Source organism: Cydia amplana, chromosome 2, assembly GCF_948474715.1.
Source record: "Cydia amplana chromosome 2, ilCydAmpl1.1, whole genome shotgun sequence".
Taxonomy (NCBI): domain Eukaryota; kingdom Metazoa; phylum Arthropoda; class Insecta; order Lepidoptera; family Tortricidae; genus Cydia; species Cydia amplana.
This window is the reverse complement of record NC_086070.1, coordinates 12,607,714-12,625,211: the sequence shown is the minus strand read 5'-3', so window position 1 is coordinate 12,625,211 and position 17,498 is coordinate 12,607,714. Positions and strand designations below refer to the sequence as shown.

General features: G+C 37.2%; 1 protein-coding gene across 1 annotated transcript in view; it reads right to left on the bottom strand.

Moving 5' to 3' along the window:
* The window catches only part of LOC134658707 (cadherin-99C), a 238,510-nt gene that overhangs the window by 46,137 nt on the left and 174,875 nt on the right, over positions 1-17,498 (bottom strand). The gene's annotated exons all lie outside the window — the stretch shown is intronic.

Here is a 17,498-nt window from a genome sequence, read left to right as displayed (position 1 = left end):
ATAGAAGCTCTATTAATCATTTATTACAAACGTATACGAGGGGCGTTCAATAAAAAGTGAGAATGAGTATGTTATATACAACTTTTATTAAATGTTATTTTATTTTTCGACATAGTCACCTTTTAGCATAATACACTTAGTATATCTTTTTTCTAAACTTAATATTCCATTTCTAAAAAAGGTTTTATCTAGAGTACTTAAAAAATCTTGTACTGCAGCGACTACCGCGTCGTCGTCTTCAAATTTCTTGCCTCTTAGGTATTTCTTCAATCTCGGAAATAGGTAGAAATCACTAGGCGCGAGGTCTGGTGAATACGGAGGATGCTTAAGGATATCGAACCCAGCATCACGTATTGCAGCCATTGCAACGGCGGACTTGTGTGCCGGTGCATTGTCCTGATGGAACAACACAATTTTCGAGAGTTTACCTCGCCGTTTTTCACGGATCTCATTGCGCAATGTTGCTATTTGTTTGGCATATAAAGAGCCCGTAATAGTGGCTCCATGCTCGAGATACTCAATCACTACGACCCCTTTACCATCCCAAAAAACAGCCCATGACCTTATCGGCAGATGGGCCCACCTTGAATTTCTTCGGAGTTGGAGATGATGGCCTTTTCCATGTCATAGACTGCAGTTTCGTTTCAGGGTCGTAATGATGGAGCCATGTTTCGTCCATTGTTATAAATCGCGCCAATAAAAGTTCCCGGTCTTGCTGTATCAGGTCCAAAGCTTCTTGACAAATCTCGACTCTAGTTTGTTTTTGCGTGTCAGTAAGCATTCTGGGTACCCAACGCGCTGATACCTTTTTCATACCCAAGCGTTCATGTAAAATATTATGCACGCTCCCCGTTGAAATCTTTACATTTTCAGCAATAAAACGAACCGTGACACGACGATCCGCCAAAACTAAGTTTTCGACTTTTTTCACAATTTCTTCAGTTACTGCTGTAGTAGGGCGTCCGGAGCGGGGGTCATCCATGGTCGATGTTCTACCACGTCTAAATTCGGCGCACCAACGTGTAACTGTCGAATACGGAGGAGCATTACACCTTAAAGTGTCCCGTAAATCTAAATTGACTTGGTCCGTAGAAAAATTTTTCAAACACAAGTATTTAATAACGGCGCGCAGTTCAATTTTCTCCATTTTCGCTAACGTACTCAACAGCATCGCAAAGAAATCGCCGTATTTTTTTTAAAACAAAAAACAGTTAGTTTTTTTTTTCATGGCAATCAGCTAGGTAGATTAGCTTTACCGGCCAGTATTTACTTTCCTAATATTTAAAGAGTTTGCATCTCATTCTCATTATATATTGAACGCCCCTCGTAAGTACGTTGTTCATAATAGAATTGGTTGTTGTTTGACAACAAAGTCTCGCGTTTGGTACACATATATTTATTTACACAAACGGGTCTACCGCGATATAGTTTCATTGTTTTGTTTTTACCTTTAACGTTTCCGTGACCACAGCTGGTGCAATTCTGCTGAAACGTCGGAATTTAAGGTAAAAACAATGAAACTATATCGCGGTAGACCCGTTTGTGTAATTAAATAACTGAAGCCTCAGCTTAGCCTAAGATTACTTAACTCTGTCAAAGCATGTCTTCTTGATTCCTGTATCTACGCATTTTCAGAAACACCACTTCGTTACCCCTGGATAGTTACTAGGTACTACATAAATGGAAATCTTAGTCTGTTAGCTCTAAATATTATTTTATTGCTATGACATATACCGACTTCATTAACCTATGCTAGTGCGGTGTCGTATAAAAACATGCTAACAATATTCATAACGGGTTTGGGTGAGCATCAATTGTATAATGTACGTGCGTAAGATACAAATGTACCTTTCAGAGTGCGACCGCACCTTATAACTACATAAAAGTTTTTCTTACAATGTACAAAAAGAAATGCGACTTTAATTGGACAGACATCTTTTAACAAATGAAAGAATAATCCGAAGTAAAATCGACGTTAATAAATCTCTGCCTACTTTTTTCTCTCTAAAATCCATTGCGGGAAACAAAACTATAAAGAAACTTCGCAAACACATGTTTACAATTTACAAGTCACCTGCGGTTATTAGCTTCTTGGTGAGGAAATATAAAATAAAATACTGGGCTGTACAAGATTGCCAGGAGGAAATATAGATGGTTTACGATTTGCTTGCACGGCACCTAGTATAGGTACGTACTGACTGCGAAAATAATTTATTTTTATAACGAATGAATATACTTACTTTTTACAACTTTCTAGCTTTATACCTACGTTATATCGGAATTCATTTTAAATTTATTTATTTTTAGTTTATTTATTTAATCTTTATTGCATATAATAAAATACGAACGTACAAAAGGCGGACTTAATGCTACAAAGCTAGCATTTTTCACCTAGGTTTATTACGAATTTTAACGTACCACAATCTTACATCCCAATTATTTGTTTATTTGTTTCTTAACATTTGTAGGTTGCATTAGGATACACGAATTTATTTTTTAGAAACGTATTTCTTAAAAATATGTTGACAAAAAATTACGACTCACATTAGTTCGACTCCTCTGGACTTCTGTTTTCGGTTTTGTAATTTATATAATATGAATTACACAGATACATCTACCTGTTAATTCAACATACATTTTCATGCATATTTATAGCGTATTTACGAGAGTGCTTAGTGATGTACTAAGGTTTATATTTTAATACATCTTTTAATAGTTTATTGCAGAGCCGTGCCGCGTTTTTACATATTTAACGAGCGGTGCAGTGCTGAACCATCCTTTGGAAGCCTATAGTTGTTTATGAGATACCCCCAGGAGTAGGTTTAAAGAAGTAATCTATGCGAACAAGTTGAATACAGCTACAGCAAATTATGGTTTTACATTCCATAATTACGTCGTCCCATTATTTTATTTCGCTTTATGACCCTTAGACTTTTAACTAATTTGTTAGTTTATATTTCGTTGTTAAAATGTTTATAGACACTTACTTTTATACCTGCATTTCTTCCATTTGAGTTAAATAGCTTAGTTATATTAACTCATTAACATAATTTTAATGCTAGATTTACAAACATAGTATTATGCCTACTAAACTGAGAGTTAAATGAAACTGCGAACCGCAAATTGCATGCTGACTCTGAGACAGTGCAATGCAGATGCAACCAATCTGTTTTGGCCCTAATAGTTAAATCTTCAAATAACTAAAGATAAGAAATAATTATATGTCACTGCAATGGGTTTGCTGGTCAACTTGCAATATAGGAGGATTAATTTTTACGTTTAAAATAGTTAAAAACTAAAAAGAGCGTAAATGTGCTATACGATAAATAAATAAAATACTCTCGTCATCATTTCATGAATACATTTCGATACCATTCATTTATGATATAAGTAAATCACTTAAGAGAAGAACAGTTGACAAATCATAATCACAATACCAAGAAAAGTATTAGATATATATTTCCACAATACATGATTTTTATTTAAGATTGTAATGCAACCTATCGATGATACAAAATCATAAACACAAGTTTATGAGAATAATTAACACAGCTATTCAGAAGATTGCCTTTTACAGCAGCACTAAACCTTACCTACAAGTTTAAATTCACAATGCGTTTAACAAATTAACATACAGTCCAATATCTTGAACAAATGCAGTCTGTAATTTGCATAGCGCAATGAAAAAGGTGCAATAGACACTAGTGTGGAAAACTATAGATTTTCGTAAGGAATTTGTATTGTATTACATTGGTTCGCTATTACCCATTGTTTAGAGGAACCGCGGTGGTGCCTTCTGCACGATTCATTCCAACACAATGCTGAAGAGTTATAAATGTGGTCTCCTAATGAAATAGTTTGTTACAAAGATACTAAAGTCTAAGCAAACTTGTAACAAGTACCGGTCGTTTATCAAACATTGTATATAGCCAACCCAGTATGTTTGAGTTCCCATATTTCCCGTACCTACAGCCCAGTACATTTGCAATGACTTTAAGGCATAAAGATAAATTTTTTGAGCTCTCTCATTAAAATAAATAATGACTTGAAGTTAAGCAGTGTCAAACCCCATAAACAAACCATACCTACAGGAATCTACGACTCCGCTACAAATTGTTATTAAGGTTTATTATTAGTTCTAGTCCGTTAGATCTATGTTATCACATTTCCGTATCCACCCCTCGATTTGCTTAGCTAACGGCGATGAGCGCACGCGCACCAATATGATCGATGTTTTATTACAATAGCCCACACGCGTATATTGGGTACAATACTGTACGTGAGCCTGAATTAATAGAACGCCAGCCCTGGAGCTCAATAATGTTTTCGCGCTTCTTAAATATTATGCCAAAGCAAGGAACAAATCGGATTATTTTATTAAATATTTTTTTAACACGCGTAAGCTGAAGACGCGGGTTCGACTCCCATCTCGGCCACCGGTAGACTTGGTCACTTTTTCTTAACTATATGATATCTATTTCAGTTTATTATGGCAAAATAAATAGAATTGGCTACTCTAAAAAAGACTTAAACCATGGACATTCAAACATGGACATTAGTGTTGCAACGAATACTAATATTCGGATCGCCTAAAATAGCCATGCAATTTTGCGGCTGGCTGTAAATATATTTTGGTTGTTGTATGGTATGGCTTCTTTGATGAAAATGTTATATTTGCAGTTGGTAGCCATGTCGGTGTCTGGAGTTAATTGCATTATGTTTACACCTTAATCATAGCTACTATTTGCAATCGTAAAAATCGGAAAGTGCTATTCGTATCCGTATTTGTAAGGGCTATTCGTTGCATCACTGATAAAAAACATTTTTTATTATTTAATCAAAGATTACCTCTTAAGACATTTTACGGCGATGAGAGGTTATTACGTTGTTTTATGCTTTATGTTGTTTCTAAATAATGATTTAGAGGTCTATCCAGATACCTAGTAATTTCTTGGTATCAAACGGTAATGAATATACCATATACCATTAAAGAAGTTACTACCTGAATGGCCTATTTTTATAGCGCTAAAGTTTAATTACACTGCTTATGTCGTTTTGCATGGGTTAAGTAAAGTGACAATTTATGTTCCAATGGCAAGTTACACTCAACAAGATTGAAACCGTAATAAAAGCGGATTGATATTAAATTAACTGAGAACACGTTTCTTATTTCAAAAAAACACAGTAAATCTCATTGGATGTGGAAATACGGGTCTCAAGCGCGGCATTTAGTTTTATCTTAACGATCTAATTAAATTATCGGAATAAGAGAGTAAGTAGAGCAAACGTTGTCGTAACATAGGCCTTTTTGTTGTAAGTGTGAAGTCTTGAGCCAGATTAAAGTTTCTTGATCCTTCGAGTGGGACAGGTGTAAAACACAGCTGAGCGCAGCTAAGAAAAGTAGACCCTTACTGTGGGGAGCAGCGTACCATTTTATGTGAGTTCGACATGACATGATTGAAGTTCCTTTTATTAGCTAACGCTCTATAATTTCGACACATACTTTAGCAAGGCACGACATGGGTGTTTTTTTACTGTGGCGGCTACTACCTAAGATGTTAATAGTCCATTATTTGTGATTACAATTTCTATGCTGTGCAACTTTACTTCTTACTGTTATTTAAAAGAGATTCTATAAATAATGTGACGAATGTGTGCTCTGTTTCATTCTAGTCGCGTATTCCTAAATGTTCCAAATAACTCATATTCAATTTCAATTTCATTTATTTATTCTCTCATACATATAAGCTTACAGTAATATACCAAATCGCTTACATTATATTAGATGCATAATTAACAAATTCAAAATTCTGACACACATAAACCCAAAGTAGTACAACAAATCACAAATTACAGTACAAAACCAAAACAAAAAGCAATTCAAAACCAATAATAATAATAAAATAACACGAAATATTAACTAAGGGCAGCATCCGCTCGGTACTTAGGTATTTTGTACAGATTTTTTTGACTCTTTGAACTTTATACACTTGCCAATATACCTAAATATGTAACAAAATATAATTATGTAAATATTTTATACTCGTACAATTTCAATCGCAACAAACGTTTTGCCTTTCCAAAACTCTCAGCGTAACCTAGGTATTGTGACAATATCAAAACATCTCACATCTAACTACTAACTACTACTTAAATATTAAGCAAAACAGAATTTGCATTTCTCCCCTGCATCTTTGTAGGAAAGCAATACAAGCCTTCACATTCCTGATAAAACTATTTGATACCAGGCCACCCAATACGAGAGGATACCAATAAATATCTGGAACCTAGACGCGGGTTATCTATGCTTGTAGCGTTCTATCCAACCATCTCCTGGGTTGGCTTTGCTGATATTACAGATCCGAAAGTTCAGCTATTTTACTCAAGGAGATATTTAACGTTACATTTGTTCGTGTCGCCAAACAGCCGTAGATCCATAACTCACTTCTATTGGGAGAAAAAGTGGAACTTAATCTGCGGATTCGTATTTCTTATGTAGGTAATAAATAGCCTGTCACATGTTGTATATATCTATTGCCGGTGCATCGCATTAAAATAACCACAACATGATCTTCCCGCAGCCATAACGACAACATTTCCACACTTGTTTAAAAAACGAAAAAATATGGTCGGCATTTTCCTTAAAGTGATATGGTTGTCGTTGTATTCAAGCTGTGCCGGCGATCTCATGGGCTCTGATGCTATCGTCACTGCGACAACCTGCATAGATACTTGACATGCGCATGCTATAAGTCCTTTTAGAGTAAGCACCGTGTATTGAACTGTGATAGTGTCTTCATTACATGACTTCGATGACTGTTTCGAGATGGATGGAACAAAAATCAGAGATTGATTATGGGCGTTTGGCGGCGTTGTATTATACCATATCCTTTTTATGACTACTATTACAGCACAATTTGTTAATTGTGTAATCGTATTGTCGACAACGGCTTTGAACTAAGTAAGTACAAGTGTTTTATGTTTTGGGAATGTATTAGGACAACACAATCCAATCCACAATCGACAAAATCCAGTAATAAATATTATGTAAAAAAATATGTCATGACTTCATCAAATTTTCTACAATGGCTCGCCACCAAGCTAGCATAGCTACGTCTGCCACGGGCTTAATTATTAATACAGCCACAACATAAACCGTTCTGTAATAGGACGAGTATCTAAGTATCTGTAAAATAACAGTTTTTATGCGCACATCACCATACATTAACTCGCAAGCAAGTGCAGCCGACCTATTGAACTTTAAAGATGAAGTTGTTGCGCAAACTTATGCAAATGGAAGATGCGCTAGCATCCGCGGGCGCGGACTCGCCGCTTTCACGTCTAAATCAAACTAATGGACACTCATTTTAATATTGCGCTGATAAATTAACACGGGCAGCATAAGTGTCATAATACTAATTAAAGACTGAAATAGTATGTGACCGTTTGATTTAAAATACGGCGTTGTAATGATGTTAAATTTATATATTGTTATTCGTAACGTAGAACTTTGATTATTGTCCACATATATGGAGATGAACAGTATAATTTATAACGAATACACGACAATGCAAAGAGGGTTTTGTAAGGATAACAAAATAGTAGCTGTTCCTACTGTTCCTAGTAATTTTTGTACAAATTTTATATGCACCTACTTATTTCTAAAATTTTATTATGAAATACCATCAAAACGTAAAATGAACGTACTCCCACACTGCAATGAGTGAAGCAAGAATGCCTCATTACAACTCCTCTCAGATGCGATCGGCACGCGACGCAGATCCGATCTAGATTCTATTTCCCGACATCGCCACCTAAAACCTTTCGGATAAATTTATAATTTGTTTTTATTGCACTATTTAAATCGATTTGAGCGTAGGACTTTGTCGCGAAATAGAATTTATTTACACTTTGTATAAATAGACCTGCACGAGGTGCCAAACACGGCAAACGATATCAGGTTAAGTATACAATGACCAATGCAATCAAAATAAGATTATACAATAGTAATTTTGTCTTGAAGCCGAGTTACGAGTTTAATTTAATGTTAAGATAAAGAACTTCCAGAGTGATTATATATGTAAATCTTCTAATCGACGTCAGATAAACGCTAGTCACATGCTTCAAAGAAGCTAGACTATCCAAATAGCACACAACAACAATCCTATATGTAAAGTTACAACAAACGGATCGACTTTAATATCACTAAAGAGGGTTCAAAATTGTAAAATAAACTTTTACCAAGATTACGCTGCGCGAGCGTGTTAAGCGATGGCAAATGTCAGTGAGGCATTTAAATAATGAACTGCCATCGTAAATAGGTAATAATAGGCCTTAACAGGCAAACAGGATAATCTTGGATTTATCGTAGAGAAACCACTATGACATAATCATAATGCTATTCCAGCGAAACATTTGGTAGGTACTTAATCCGAATTAAGAAACAAACCAATTTACCTATTCACTAATTCGAATCCAACTCAGCACACAAACACAACAATCACAACATGCTGAATATATACATTTTCCAAGTACGTAAAAATAACTTTGCCCCAGGCACACGAATATGGTGATTTCCCATGCTGTACGAAAGCCAGGGCCCCATTTATGGAAATAATCCATTAACATTTTACCTGTTAGTTGTATTCAACGCACAAGTGGACTAAATGTATGGCAATACAGATGCGATTAAAACACCAGCATTGTAAGTCCGCGCATTGAATTAAGTTTTATGGAGTATGGATAATATCCTAATTGGCGTAACTGTAAAGACAGTGGAAGTAACCGATTTCGTTTTTTTTACCGTAAGTTGTACTTTTGGGCCCACAATTCCACGTGCACACCTTTTTGCCACATGTAACTCAATCTGTGACGCCTATATTTATGCATGTTTTAGATACATGATTGGTTTTGCTGTTGTAATTGTAGCACCGCTCACAATCTCTCTGCTTGGCCTTAAGGTTGACTGGTAGAGAATGCCTTATGGCAATAAGTGCGCCTTTTGTACTATAAGGTTATTTTCTTTTGTGCAATAAAGATTAAATAAAATACATATATATGCCATGAAAGTCATTAGTACGAACCGAAGTTTGAATGAACTAGACCTCGGATTGGGAAGTCATACCTACGCCTTAGCCCGAAGCTGCGCCAGCTTCAACAACCCATTTTATTCCAAACATTACTTTCACATAAGTTAGCCAAGAAAATAAAAGCATTTCAACTAAGGTAACCAACGCCAAATTATCTTCCACTCGGTTACCGAACACTTCGAGATCAGTGTCCTCTCGCAACACCGTGTAAATGCATTCCTAAGCACAAAGCCCCAGTTAGTACTCATTATTTCCCTGGAACTGGTAGCTCGGTGCAGATACGCCGTTATTGCCTGCCACTTGAGCGTCGTGCAATTTTGTGCAGCACTTAGAATGTGGCTCCATTGACTTTCGATAATGTCAGGCTAAAGGAATGAGGAAGGCGGGCAAATCGTAGATGCTTCATTAGAGGTCTTCTAAAAAGAAGAAAAAGCATAAAAATACAGGTACTTACCGGTAATGGCGTCCGTTGTATAAATTGTACGCTTTTAAAGTAAACAGTTATAATGCACAACAGAGACAATAAAAATACAATACAATACAATACAAAACTCTTTATTGCACACCTCACATACACGTAGTTTACAATAAATGTACAATAACATAAACAAAGACAACAGAGGTAACAACAGGCGGTCTTATCGCTTAAGAGCGATCTCTTCCAGACAACCAAGATAATGTATATTTATTTAATATCTTTGCAAATTTAACATTGACACTGTCCTCAATAACATGATTTTATTAAATTCGAGGAGAGTGGAAACGCGCTTAAACCATCCAGTACTAACCCCAGGGTTTAGAAAGCATTACGTTATAAATTATTGAGAAGAAGACCCTGCGCCCGCGACGCATAATTTGCTAAAACCAGTTCTAGATCGCGATACCGGACTATCATACGAATGGATTATGTTCGTTTCGGTTTAATATACTACGGTTAATGCAGATACGATTGCGGAAGATGCTATCTAACATTCAATATTGAATGCGAATTAAATTTAATCTGAATCTGACATTGTTCATGCCGACGTTCTCTATTAGATACGAGTATGTCAAGGAACGTGCAATGCATTTTTTGAAAAGAATTATTTCGTTATAAGATCACTACTGCTAGTTTTCAAATTTAACACAATATTATCATTATTCTACAAACTACAACCGCAAACACTCGAACTTGGCAATAATGACGAAGATAGAATATGAAAGTTTTCAGTATATTTATTTCCTATTTTTACCTTTAAATATATCCTTTCAAAGATATTTCTAGTCAAGAAGAAAGCGTGTCACTTTATGACAATAAATTAATTATTGGTCGTAATCAAACAAGAGTCTCGTTTGATCAGCTCATTAGCAGAACAACGACTTCATTGTAATCGGTAATGATGCAAGACTCATTTAAATTAAACTCGATTGTAATCGATACAGAGATAACGTTGAAGTTATACTTGGTCAAGCAGATCTTGTCAGTAGAAAAAAGCCCGAAATTCAAATTTTCTAAGGGATGATATCCCTTCGCGCCTACATTTTTAATATTTGCCGCCTATTATAAATACTAGCAAAAAGCAGAGCTTTGTAAGGGCTCGCGGAGTTTTTCTACCTAAACGTACCGGACCGCGACTTTGATCCAGTCCGAGGCTTGTTCCATGTTCAATCGAGTGGGTAAGTAATAAGTCCGTTAAGGACGCAGCTATAAGTGAGAGCAAGAAAGAAATATACCTACTAATTGGCCCTCGGTCGCTGTCCGGTACGCCTGTCTGATACAACTTTTACTTTGTCCATTAAAAACGTGTCCAGACGACAAAATCAAATTGCCAATATCATCGACACGTAATATACAATTTCATAAGCCCTTATTACATCCTACACGGTCGCCCAGTACTTCTTGTAAGGAAGCCAACTGGCTTTTCTTTTCTCGCAATGTTGAGTCAGCGAGCCAATGTCCTTGAATTTATTTATGCGTCCACACCACACAATTGAGCGTAAAACTATCCCGTCTGGACACCTACTGGCGGTTATCATGCTGCTCCGCACATAAACTTATGTATAATTTGCTCTCTTAAGTGCTCATCAAGACGAGAGTGAGATGACCAAAACAGCGTGTGCCTATGTTGCAACAAACGTGAGTTCCATTAAATACTGCCAGGGTTCAGCTACAGCTATATCGTGAGTATCTCCTAAGTGCTCAAAAAGACGAGTCGGATGACCAAAACAGAGTGAGCCTATATTGTATAAAACCCGAGCTCTACTAGGTACCTACTGCCAGAGTTCAGCATCAGCTACCTTGGGTACTACTCTACCAAGTGATCATCATGACGAGTCGGATGTCCAAAACAGCGTGTGTCTATGTTGCACCAAACCCGAGTTCCACTAGGTACTGCCAGGGTTCAGCATCAGCTCTATCTTGGGTACTACTCTCCTAAGTGCTCATCAAGACGAGTCGGATGTCCTAAACATCGTGTGCCTATATTGCAAACCTGAGTTCCACTAAATACTGCCAGGGTTCAGCTACAGCTCTATATTGGGTATCTCCCAAGTGCTCAAAAAAAAAACGAGTCGGATGACCAAAACAGCGTTTGCCTATGTTGCACCAAACCTGACTTCCAATAGGTACTGCCAGGGTTCAGCATCAGCTCTATCTTGGGTATTGCTCTCCCAAGTGCTCATTCTGACGAGTCGGATGTCCAAAACAGCGTGTATCTATGTTGCACCAAACCTCAGTTCCAGTAGGTACAGCCAGGGTTTAACATCAGCTCATCAGCTCTATCTTGGGTACTGCTCTCCCAAATGCTCATCAAGACGTGTCGGATGTCTAAAACAGCGTTTGCCTGTGTTGCACCAAACCTGAGTTCCACTAGGTACAGCCAGGGTTCAGCATCAGCTCTATCTTGGGTACTACTCTCCTAAGTGCTCATCAAGACGAGTCCGATGACCAAAACAGCGTGTGCATATGTTGTATTAAACCCGAGCTCCACTAGGTACTGCCAGTGTTCAGCATCAGCTATCTTGGGTACTGCTCTACCAAATTATTATCATGACGAGTCGAATGTCCAACCCAGTGTGTGTCTATGTTGCACCAAACCTGAGTTCCGCTAGGTACAGCCATGGATCAGCATCAGCTCTATCGTACTGCTCTCCCAAGTGCTCATCAAGACGTGTCGAATTACAACATGACTGATCAGTTCATCGGCGTCAAAGAACAGAACATACGAGTAAATTGACCTCCGCAGTGAATATGTCGTAGTCCGATCGTATAATCCGCCGTATTACATTACGGCTAGCCGTTTTCAAAAACAGGAGCGTTTTGAAATGCGGCGGTTCGACGATTAGCCGGATTGTCATTGCGATACGTTCTTCAATAAGGCGGCCTACGTGTAGCCGCATCGTATCTACTATTTAGATTATAAAAATGCGGGGCTCCTATTTCTGGGCGGTTTGCCCTTCGGGCATCTGAAGCTACCTAACGAACCTAACCTTAAGTAGGTTACGCTTTTTTCCCTAAAGTGTAATGTTTTCACGGACGTCTCACTAAACCAATAGGTAGGTAGGTTAGGTTCGTTAGATAGCTTCAGATGCCCGAAGGGCAAACTGCTCAGAAATGGGAGCCCCGCGAGGCCGGGCTCCATCTAGTTAAGTTGCGAAGGAAATGTTTTTTGAAAAGAAACAGTTCGACGCACTCCAGATTTGATGGACACCACAGCGTTTTTCATAGTTGTTGTTGTTATGTCAGGCAGCGCCACGAGTCTTAAAAATGGGAACTAAAAACTGTCAAAGCGGCGGCTAATGACTCGCTGTATTACATTACGGCTAGCCATGTTGAAGAACGTATGGCGCCGAATACATTCCGGCGGATTCTCATTCAGCCGCATTCAATCCGGCTAATAGTTAAACCGCCGCATTTCAAAACGCCCCTGTTTTTGAAAACGGCTAGCCGTAATGTAATACGGCGGATTATACGATCTGACTACGACATATACAGCAAGATTATTGTTCCAGTATTCAGAGAAACTTAATTGCTAAATTGGGAATCAAACCGAGCGAAGCGAAATCGGTCTGAATTCAAAACTTTAACCCTTTTTAGGGTTCCGTACTCAAAAGGTAAAAAACGGGACCCTATTACTAAGACTTCGCTGTCCGTCCGTCCATCCGTCCATCCGTCCATCCGTCCATCCGTCCGTCCGTCTGTCACCAAGCTGTATCTCATGAACCGCGATAGCTAGACTGTTGAAATTTTCACAAATGATGTATCTCTGTTGCCGCTATAACAACAAATACTAAAAATAAAATAAAATAAATATTTAAGGGGGGCTCCCATACTACAAACACGATTTTTTTGCTCTATTTTTTGTTGATGGTGCGGAACCCTCCGTGCGCGAGTCCGACTCGCACTTGGCCGGTTTTTTTGTATTCATCGTTGTTAACACATAGTACGTTGACACGAATTTTAATTCATAATTTTTCTAACAGATGGCGCTAGTAGTCATACAAAGTGTTATTCCTTTATTTTATTTTATTAAGTTGATAAAATTATATTTTTATGTTTGATAACACATCTAGACATGAATTTAAATTACTATGTTAAATTTCAAACCTATAAGTGCGATAGTTTTTCCGTAAAGTGTACCACAAGAATGCATAGTTTGTCGAATAGTGATAGGGCTCGCTTCGCTCGCCCTAATAAAAAACTAATATGGTTAAAATCTGCCAATTGCCAATGTTATAGCGCTCTGTGCAATAAGCTTCCAGTGGAAACCCCAAAAAAAATGTTTTACCACTGTCGGCATGATTAATCTATACATGCAAAATCGCAGCTTTCTAGCACTAACCATCACGGAGAAAAGCCTCGGACGGACAAACGTACATGGCGAAACTATAAGTGGTCCTAGTTGAATACGGAACCCTAAAAAAAGCATGTGTCTGTCTGTCTGTCTGTCTGTCCGTCTGTCCGTCTGTCTGTCCGTCCGTATGTCACAGCCACTTTTCTCCGAAACTATAAGAACTATACTGTTGAAACTTGGTAAGTAGATGTATTCTGTGAACCGCATTAAGATTTTCACACAAAAATAGAAAAAAAACAATAAATTTTTGGGGTTCCCCATACTTCGAACTGAAACTCAAAAATTTTTTTTTCATCAAACCCATACGTGTGCGGTATCTATGGATAGGTCTTCAAAAATGATATTGAGGTTTCTAATATCATTTTTTTCTAAACTGAATAGTTTGCGCGAGAGACACTTCCAAAGTGGTAAAATGTGCCCCCCCCCCCCCTGTAACTTCTAAAATAAGAGAATGATAAAACTAAAAAAAATATATGATGTACATTACCATGTAAACTTCCACCGAAAATTGGTTTAAACGAGATCTAGCAAGTAGTTTTTTTTAATACGTCATAAATCGCCTAAATACGGAACCCTTCATGGGCGAGTCCGACTCGCACTTGGCCGCTTTTTTACTTTGAAACCGTGTATTCGAACATTTCGAACTCACTGCATCATTTTCGTTACTTATCCTAATTTTTCTAATCGGTATTGTGATCATTTGTTGGTATAAAAATCATAAAAATCTCATCAACGAAAAAGGGGAATCGTGTTGTATTTTTCATATTTACTTAAACAAATTAGTGGGCCTTGTTCTACAGATAATTCCAACGCACGTAACCTTGACGAAATTGCTGTAATTAGGAAATTAATTTTAAACCAATTAATAATTTTTACAGTGTTTACGCTCAATTACTGAAATTACAGCTTCGAACCACTAAGGACCGAGTTTTCTGGTCATGGTCTTAACTTGCGTAAGAGTAAACGCTGCTCGATCAGTTGGAGCAACCCGGCGCCTACGCTTACTAAATTATTAAAAAAATATTCGGACAGCTGATTGAAAGATCTGTATCGATTGTTTGAACTGGACATGGTTATGTGTTATGTTGTTAATGCACCATTCGTTTAGAGGCGGTAAACGTTTGTTTTATATTTAATAGGCAGTCATGGCGTCCCTTTTAATAAACTAAGACAACTTAATTTTTAACCGACTGATGTCTAAGGAGAGAATTAAGTAAGTTTCGAATGATGAATCGAGTTGATGAGTGTCACTCACTCAATGAGACTTACATCAATTTTTCTATATCTCAAGGGGTTTGATAAATATTAATGTAAATCAATATGAGTTCGTTCAATTTAGGTCCATAAATAATGGTAATAAGTGCTAATTCACAAGATAGACAAAATAAATAAATAATAATAATAATTTATTCTATAAATTTATAGAATATTATTGGAAGAGCAAAAAATTAGTAATTTCATTATATTACACCACTGTCACTCGACGCTGCAAAAACATGGTACCTACGTTACCAGTATTAATGTAATTAATTGCTCACAAGATCATTAGCGTTAGTTATTTACATGAACGATGTTTATCTAAGATTTCTACAGGAAGCGATGGGTGTGTAGCAGTAATAAGTGCTAACACATTCGACCTAGATATCGCTGCTCGTGGAAATTGGACAATGCTTTTATCGTAATGTTTGTATAGCAAATTGACACAAATGTTTTTTACACGTCGGGAAAAGAAACGTAAAAGTATTGTTTTGTATCTGCGTATGTGTCCACACCGTGTCCTACATATTTCTATACTATGTCAGTGGCAAACAAGCATACGGCCTGCCTGATGGTAAGCAGTCTCCGTAGCCTATGGACGCCTGCAACTCCAGAGGTGTTACACGCGCGTTGCCGACCCTAATAACACACCGCACCCTAGTTAAGCTCAGCCAGCCTATTATGGATAGCTTTATCCATCTTTATCCACGTGATAAAATAACTGTCACTGTTTAACACCGTGGGAAAGAAAGTGACGGACACCGTTTTATCACGCTGTCACGTAGACAAGAACGACCATCATATCCGTACTGGCAACCTTACTCACCGGCAGAAGGAACACTATGAGTAAGCTCTAGTACACATCCTTTGCCCAATTTCCTTAATTGTAAAGATTCAATCGTATTTTTACCTAGCGTAGTCCGTGAGAACAGTAAAATTGTGCGACCTCGCGGCACGCAAGCAACTAACGAGCGAGCTTTTTTATCTGCATCCACTTGAAGCTTCTTATTAGAATAAGCTTATTTAGGAATTATAGTTTTGCCTTTGTGCACAGCAATTACATTCAATCCTAAAGTTTTCCATCAGCAATTATGTAGGCATATTATGTTGAATAAAACCAACACACAAATCCTGGCGGTAATAAAAAATATTTAAATTAAATTGTAGGTATTTATTTTTAAAGTAAAGAAATATTTTAAACTTTAAAAATATGTAAATACAATTTAATCCCTGTAATGACCGCAATACTAAATCTATTAATTGTAATAGGAACGCAAATCTATTTTAAGCGTAAAGAAATAGTTAAACTTAAAAATATTTAAACGGTTTTTATAACGATAAAATATCCACTTATCTAAAGCAAGAAAATATTTGCTGATTCAATTCAACTTCTATGGACAAACGTTAATTTGTAATAGGTTTGACATATTTTATTTTGCGAAGTTTAAAGTGAATAGATGTACGAAATTCCCATTTAAGACAATATTTGTAAAATTGAACATTAACAAGCAAGTTCAATGCACGACAATCTCACAAAAAGATTTAAAAATAAACACAAACGACTGGACATTTTCTGCGGAAACAAAAACGCTTGCAAAACTACCTAATGCAGTTTTAAGGTCATTGTCGTAACGTGGTTGACCGCATGTCCAAATACCTTTCGTCTCGGCCGATTCGGATGCTAAACAGAGCGAGTGCGATGTGACTTGTCTTAAGATAATAATATGACCGTGAAACCGAATTGAACTCATCGGCGGAAATTTGGATGCCGTGAAAATTCGTGTTCAAATCAGCGACAAGATCACAAGACAAAATGTTGGTAGATGACGATAATACTTAATATTTAAACTGATTGCTATAAATATATTTAGGTACTTCAAATTCATCATATTACTTGTAGTATATAACACGTCCTTTCACGTTCGACGCACATACTCGTATGTTGAGACGAATTTTTGATCCTTTGCCAGCTTGAACTAAACCTGATCTTAATCAATAAAGTTAACAACTTCACCTCACTGTGCTGTGAATAGAATTTTAACACTTCGTGGGCGCTAGTGCCACCATAAACGTCAAATTTCTTTGAAAATATAATATAATGTCGTCTATAGTGACACGCTACACTTTGTCACTGAAAAGTCGATGTAATGTTAGTTTGCTTAGATTTGATGTCTGTGTCATCTGAAAAAGCGATAGCGACGAGGACAATAAAGAGCATATTATAATAATAGTAAAGTAAGGCAAGTTGACGCCGACATCGGAATACAAACGTAGGAATGTGGCCCCACTCGGTGTGACGAAACGTAAGGCCGTTAGGCCT